General features: G+C 48.1%; 1 long non-coding RNA gene across 1 annotated transcript in view; it reads right to left on the minus strand.

The window, feature by feature from the left end:
* Positions 1 to 7,866, minus strand: part of LOC134554809 (uncharacterized) — a 44,800-nt gene that overhangs the window by 1,912 nt on the left and 35,022 nt on the right. The window contains exons 8-9 of the long non-coding RNA XR_010081315.1: positions 5,431 to 5,576; positions 1,481 to 1,638 (exon numbers count right to left, since the gene is read on the minus strand). This is a non-coding gene — a long non-coding RNA (uncharacterized LOC134554809). The remainder of the gene's footprint in view (positions 1 to 1,480; positions 1,639 to 5,430; positions 5,577 to 7,866) is intronic.

Below are 7,866 nucleotides of genomic sequence, written 5' to 3' on the forward strand. Positions count from 1 at the left end.
TGAAAAGAGCTCCAGAAGTTAAATATTTGGAAAAAAACTATTTTGAGGACAGGTGTTGCCTTCCTATAAGCATGAATGGGATTTGCACGGACAGAGTCTGTCAATACCCCTTTTGGCTGGCAGGCATCTGATGAAATGCAGAAGCAGAAAACTGGGGACCAGAGGGAGCCAGTGTCTTCTGGAGCTCCTCTTCCCAGCACCCTGAAAGAGCATCTTCTGCTCTGCCACCCAGACCCTGCTGGCATGAAACCCCACATACTGCTTTCCACAGTGTGCTGGGAAAAGTCCTGACACGTGTTAATGACAGCAAGAATCTTTATAATCTGTAGGGTGGGGAAAAACAGTGAGGCCCTGTGGAAAACTCTCTCTGTGCACTTGCTGTAAGATCCACTTGCCACAGGCCTCTGGCAAAAGTCAGCATCACCCTCCTCTGGTTTCCTCTTACAGCCCATTCTTCCCTTGTTTGAGCAGTGCCCCCACATCTTTGTTGCCTGTATCTGGGCAAAGGGGTGCTGAAGAGTTTCAGGGCATCACTCTATCCCCAGCAATGTCACAGAGTCACCCGAGTGCTGCCTTTAGCTTGGCCAGAGCCAAATCACACCATTGTGATCCTGTGAGCATCAGTGGAGCCCCACAGAGGGTGAGCCCTGCTTGCTCAGCCTCTCTCCAGCACCTCATTCTGCATGCAAAGAACAGGTGGTTTTTTTTTTTTTCTTCATCTCCCTGTTTCATTCCTGTCTGTTTTTCATTCCTCCCATTCCTCATTCCTGAACACATGGGTACAGCTCTGCTTGTAGAAATCCCATGGAGTTTTTCCTGCCACATGCCAGGGCAGTTCAGTCGAGATGGGGATCCTCCAATTTCTCACCTTACACCCTTTCCAAGATGCTATCTCATGGCACCACAGGGAGAGGGATTATTTGATCTTTATTAATTTATTGAAGGGAAGGAAGAGGGTGGAAATTGTAATGAAAGGGACAACCAGCAAGATGGCAAGGAAGGGAGGTTAAAAATGAAATCATCATCTAATTGGCCTGCAGTGAATTATTCACATGTATAATCTTTTAAAAAAAAATTCAGCACAAGGCAATGCAAGTAAATGCTGTTCATGTTTAAAAGTCATTTCCATAAGTAAGTGCAATTTCTCTACTGTTTGCCCCTGTTTAATGAAGTGAAATCTTGTTTGCATTCCTCCCAATTTCCCAACGAAAGGCGCCCAAGCGTTTGCACCAAAATTACTTGGCCCAAATTAAAACCCTCCAACACTTCAAAAAAAAAGAGGAAAGGGGGGAAAATTCAGACTTATTTTTAAAATGCCTTAAGTGCATCCCAGCATCCTAATTTATTTTTAGACACTGGTTATTAAGAGTAGTAGTAAGTTTCCCCTTCTTTCTCGCTCTCTCTCTTATTTAAATGAACTTAATGGCAATAGATGCAAATGTCTGGAAGAGGAAAATAGTTAACATTTATTTATTCTTACTGTTGTCTCTTCCCTGGCTGGTGTCATTAGAACAGTTCGTTGCATCCCATTCGCTCCCATTAGCTCTGCTATCAGAGCCACCCAGCACGACTCCAGCACGGCTCGAAGTGCTTTCTGCGGCCCACATAGGGACTACATCATCATCTCCGAGGCACTGGCTTAATGACAAGAAAAAAAAATCGGAATATATTGCACAGCGTTCTGGGGAAACAACAACAAAACCCGCTGCTGCCGCCGCTGCCACCCAACGCCATGTCCCCTTGACCCGGGATGTGTGTCCTGCTCCCGACCAGGGACAGACAGACGGACCGGCTGTGGTGCCAGGGCAGGCATCCCTCCGCAATTCATTGATCCAGGCAATGTGCAGAGAAATACGCCAACAGGGACCCGGAGTGCTTGGAAACGCGCTCGGGAGGACCCAGCGAGACTGGAATGGGTTCAAACAGCTGCTCGGCGCCAGCAGAATCATCACCCCCAAAGCAGGGCTGCCAGCCGGCTGACTCCTGGCTCCCTGGTGCGGGCAGGAGCTGCCAGCCAAGGCGGGTGGTGGGATGGAGGGTTTGCAGCCCCTTGCTGAATGAACCCTGCATTCCTCCAGTGCCCCCGCTGCTCCCTTTAGGAGCGTTTCCTAAAGCAAACAGAGCAGCTCACAGGTTGAGCAGCCACGTCTCTGAGGGTGGCGTGGCCGGGGCTGACAGCTCAGGCTGCGTGGGTGCCTTCACCCTGCACACACTGTCTCGGTCATTGGCCACTCCTGCCAAGGGACTTTGCCCTAATCCTGCCCCGGGGAGCTGGGGCTGAGGGCCAGCGCTGGCAGGTGACAGCCCAGAGAGGCAGGTGTCCCAGTGCCTGGGAGAAACAACCAAAATCCACCCTCCCCTGAGCAATGGTGTCCCTTCTGACCCTCTGAACGGGGAGCCTGGCCCACACCCGTGGGACAGAATCCCTTTGCAAGCCAGAGGAGCACAGCAGGCGGCTCACCCAGAGCACCAGCAGGGTCTGAGCCCTCTGAGCCCCTCGCCCCTCAGGCGACACACAGGTGAGGGTGCTGGCAAGTGTCAGAGAGGGACACCAGGGCTCGTTGACAGCCTCGGCTGACAAAGCTGCATTTGGGAGGAAGGACACCAGCATCTGCAGCGCTGACACCACCTGAGAGGCGGAGGCTGTTGCAGGCAGGGACGGGGCCGTGTGAAGGGCCCTCCCTCTCCGTAAAGTTGACATTGTCTCCGTGATAACTTTTCTGCTGAGGTAGGAGACACTTTACTGCAGAGTTGCACACAGCAAGTAGCTGCCCTCCCCCCCGCCCCTTCCAATCCTCTCCCCCTCTCTCCCTTTCCAGCATCATTTACATCCTTAATTAGCTGTAATTCTGCAGTGCTCATTAGGGAAGGACTGGAAAATATCAAGGAGCCCACAAGCAGGGGGCTTCCGGGGAGAGGGAGGGATACCCAAGGCTGGACTGTGGAGTCAGAAGCCAGGAGCTACTTGCTTAATTCAAGTGGGATGATCACACTATTGCAGTTTGGCAACACTGATCAGTGATGGGGTTAAAGAGGCCACACTGTCCCACCTAGAAAGGCAGAAGACCTATCCAGGGAATAACAGCATCTCACCAAGAGAATATGCTCTTACCTCCTTGCTCACAGGTGATACCTCTCTGCTGGGTTATTCAGTGTCCCACACTTCTAAAGCAAACAGACAGGTAGGTGGAGGAAGAGGGCAATATTCCACTCCAATGCCAACAGCTAAACAAACCTGTCCTTTTCTGCAGACTCATCAGGAATTACCCAGCAAGGAGATTTTCTGGGAAAATTGCAGCTGACAGAGCTAAAGAAATTCTGCCAGGTGTGTGGCTGCACTGCAAACTTTCAGTTAGAGGAATAATGACACAAAAATGATCCAGAAGAAAATTTAAATGAGTTGTTAACTGTTTCTTAAAGGAGTATTCTCTTGATTTAAAAGAAGGAGGAGGTAAGCACTTCAATGACCTAAAATCATTAAAAAAAACCCCAAACCAACAAACCCTCCCTCCCAGAAAAACCCCAACAACAACAACAATTACTTTGGGGAGCAGCAGACCCAGGCAGTTCCAATGTGGAATCCCTTTTGCTCAGGAGTGTATTCACAGAGACAAGTCCTCCCTCCTCACAGTCTCAAGAGACCTTCTGAAGACCATTAGGGAGGTACTGTAGTCTCCTTTAGCTGGAGAACAGCTACAGTAAGTGAATGAGGCAAGGACATAAACAAAATCTGTGGCAGAGACAGGCAGTGACCCCAGACTTCCTACAAGTTTCCTTTGAACCACTACTTAGTTACATGCCATCCTTCCTTGCGGTCCAGCATTTGTACGACCACTTGCACTTACAGTTCTGGGCACATCCCTCACTGGGTTTTAATTCACTGCTGAGCTGTATCTTTGCTCAAGGTTAGATCATAACCCTCCCTTTGGTTGGGAGGGACCTTAAAGATCATCCTATTCCAACCCCCCTGCCATGGGCAGTGACACCTTCCACTAGTCCAGATTGCTCAAAGCCCCATCCACCGTGGCCTTGAACACTTCCAGGGATGGGGCATCCACAACTTCCCTGGGCAACCTGTGCCAGTGTCTCACCATCCTCACAGTATGATTTTTTTTTTCCTGCTATATTATCCAAACCTGGCCTCTTTTGGTATGAAGCCATACCCCCTTGTCCTACCACTACATGCTCTTGTGAAAAGTAAGGTTGTCTCCAGCTTACCTGTAGCTTCCTTTAAGAACTAGAAGATACTATAAAGATATGCATGTAAAATTCTATCTGGGAACAAGTGAAGTTGATGAGATTGGTCTTTGGAAGTCCATCCTCCTGCTTTTCACTTGCTAGCAATAATGTGAACTTAAATTTTGAACTGTGCTGGTGTGTCTCACCAAAGGCAAAATGACCACCAGCACATGTAAGATTATTTACAAATATCTGGGCATGTGCACAAATGGGCATTTGCACTTTGAAGTATCTTCCTCTTTAATCAAAATCTTCACATTTCTGTTTGTGTTTAGATGAAACTTACCATAACAGATAATCAGAATAAGTTAACATGCCAGAACAAGTGAAGAGAAAACCTGAGTGAAGTACAGCTTTATGGAAATGCCTAGGACCTTTGCAAAACTGCATTTCAGTGATTCATATCATTTGCTCTGAGGTTTACCACATGACAACTCTCTTTGCACTTTCCCAGAACAGCTTATTTACATCATTCAAACAAAGAGAAATCTGGCCCATCTTGCTATATTAACATATGGGATTTCCTGTAGTGTTTGATACATAGATTTCTAAGGCCTTTACAAAGTACATAAAACTTCCAGCTCCACTCTATTTGGTTTCAAAGAAGTAGCAGTGGACCAGAGTCTCCCTGGATCTCATTATAGTGCTCTAAAGAGCATCTTCTCTGCACTTCAAAAGGGACCATTTAGTCAAAGTTTTCAGTGACAAATTGACAATGACAACTTTCAGAAAAAAATTTATCCATTACCACTCTAATATTTGGGAATAAACAAGATAAGGATAATAAAATGCTAGATCCACATGTCTATTAGAGATATTCAGCTGGAATAAGGAAAGAGAGCTCCCCTTTTCCTGGCTGTAGAAGACAGTTGGCTTAAACCTCTGTGGGACCTTGCTGAGCTCACTTGACATGGGCAACTGGTAGGATTCTGCAAAGGCTAACACCTCCTCCCAGACATCCACAGAGGAGTGTGGAGATGGAAAGAGCCGCTTGTATTTCTTGTGTAGCTCACAGCTGCAAGCTCCTGGGCAAGAGTTCACGCTTGCATGAAGCTGCCTGCACTCTCCTACTCACAGCAGTCAGTGATTTCCTTCAAAATAGCTCAAAAGTGTCTTTTGTAAATTGCCCGTTAGTGAGTACTTTGATACCTAGAGTACCAATGAATGGTGTCGTTCCCACAACCTTCTTACCATCATTACATTTTCCTCTTCTGTACTTCATTCTTCCACTAGAAAGCCTCGAGGAGCAGCAGGCATCTGCCTTCTGCCTTGCAGTAATAAGGAAACCTGAGTTGAGACAGAGCCTGGGATGAAGGGATGCTAAGCAATTCTTCTTTCTAGAAAAACAGGTAAAGTATGGATTACAGGTAGGATGTTTGAGCATGAGCTGCCTTCCACACAATTTGGTGTCAGGGCTGGCTGTACAGAGGATGAACCCAAAGCATAAAGTTGTGTTTCACGTGATTGTCAGAATTGGAAGCAAATCTGCACCAGGGATGGATTGTTCTGTATGAGTAAATGGAAACGAGAAAAGAGGAACACACTGACATGCACAGAGGCATGGTGTGTGTGGATAGGCACATGGGAGTTAAATGACATATGTGTATGCTTATTTGCATTTTCAAGTGTGTTGGGGTGTGCCTGACTCTGCACATAACCATAGGCCAGTGCCAGGAGGGGAAGGGCTTCTCCCCAGGCTGCACATCAGCTAAGAGTTTGTGGATGGCTACTGAATAGCTTGGGGCATCACTCCAGTGCAGAGTATTTTCCCCCACTAATGAAACCATTTCTGCAAACCTCCCTCAAGTACCACACAGAAAATGTAAGACCAAGCACACATTGGGGAAGATTTCTGGTCACTCAGACTGTGGTAACTTGAGGAGAAAGCCTAGCCCATGAAAAGAAACCGCTCATGTAATTTGCAGAGATATTTGGCTGACTGAACAGCCTCGCACTTTTGCAAGTATTCTTTCAGTTTGCAGCAGCATTTTCTCCCTGATTCTTTCACAGAGTCTTGGAAAAGACACAGATTTGTTCCACTCTAGCTTTCCTGGCATTATTGCATCTAGTGACTCCTGCCAGGAGAAGCTGAGAGGAGTAGAGCTCTGAACTGGCCCACCCTGCATCCCCACACTGCTGCACACCAGACTGCCTGCAGGGCTGTCACAGTCAGGGTCCTTCCAGCTTTCAGAGATTCAGCTCTCTCCTTCGCACCCCTGCCCCAGCTCAGCAGCCAGCTCAAACTTCCCCTGCCCTTCGCCCTCCTGATAGGACTTGGCTTGCTCTCTTTGGCCCAGGTCCAGACAGAATTTTTGAGCATCTCCTCCATAAACGTGTCCTCTCTCTCGTCAGTCAGAGCCAAGCTTAACAGTGCCTCCTGCTGAACCTGCTGGTGTGGCCAGCACCTCACTCCACGGGCATCCTGGGCTTTCCCATAGGCACTCAGGCAATGAGAGGGAGGGAGATTGATAGCAACGACAGCAGCAGATGAAAAGTAAACTCACACTACATAAATTCTTAAATGATTTTTATAAGGACACAGCATTGTAACAACTTGCCAAGAACAACACCAAAATTCTTTCAAGGTTTCCCATTTGTTTGTAAAGTGAATATTAAAAGTGCAGGCAGCAGTCTCCTGGTGTTCCCCTGGGAACTGTTAGTGTCCGTGGTAACGAGGTCATTCCTTTTTTATTAGGAGAAGGTTTTCTGTAAAGTTAAATGTGCTGACAGCCTCTTGCCTTTGATGTTGGGTTTCACCTCAGTCCCTCCTGCAGATATTGCTGCTCCTCCCTCGCAAAGACACATCCCTGACAAACAATCTCCCCTCTGTCTTCCCTACTTGTTTGTTTAGATGCATGATAGGCAGCTCTGTTAAAGGGCAGCACATGAAGGCGGCTGGTGTTTCAGTGGACAGGAGATGTGAGAGATTTGGTTGCTGTAATTAAGTCAGTCTTCATTCCCCCAAACTGCCAGTGCTCAGTACCCTTCATTTTATTGACCAGACAGATAATTACGCTGACAGCAGTCACAAACCCCCAGTTACAGTCACACTAAAATTGCCATGGTGCCACACTGAGAAAAACGTGGGACCCACAGAACTCTTGCCACAAAGCCCAGCCTGCAAGGGGAGGCAGGGAGGAGCACCCCAGCACCATGCCTGCTCCCCTGGGACTCTCCTTGCCCTGCAGCTACAGGCTCTTCCCCTAGCAGAGGGGAAAGTCCTCCCACAGGAGTACACACATAAGAATCTGCTGCTGCCATGTCTTTGTTATCACAGCTCCTGCTCAAGCACCTTCCCTGTTTGGTGACCTGGACATCCCTGTGGAGTGGCCTCCAAGCAACCGAGCACTGTGCCTGCCTGACCATGGCCAGCAAGAATTCTAAAGTATGGACAAGCCACGGTTGCTCCATGGCCCACAATAACCAGCTGACCTGTGCAAAAGGGACATCTGGTGAACATGGCACTGAATCATCCCTTGGGAGATTCGGTTCTGAGATCTACAGTTTCCCAAAGGTCCGAGGCAAATTAACTCAACAGCCCCGTGGTAAAAGCACGGGGTATCCCCACAGCCCCATTCAGTGTCTGCTCAGAGCCCTGGTCACTGCCTGCTCTGTGTGCACACACCA

Source organism: Prinia subflava, chromosome 9 (assembly GCF_021018805.1).
Source record: "Prinia subflava isolate CZ2003 ecotype Zambia chromosome 9, Cam_Psub_1.2, whole genome shotgun sequence".
Lineage (NCBI taxonomy): Eukaryota > Metazoa > Chordata > Aves > Passeriformes > Cisticolidae > Prinia > Prinia subflava.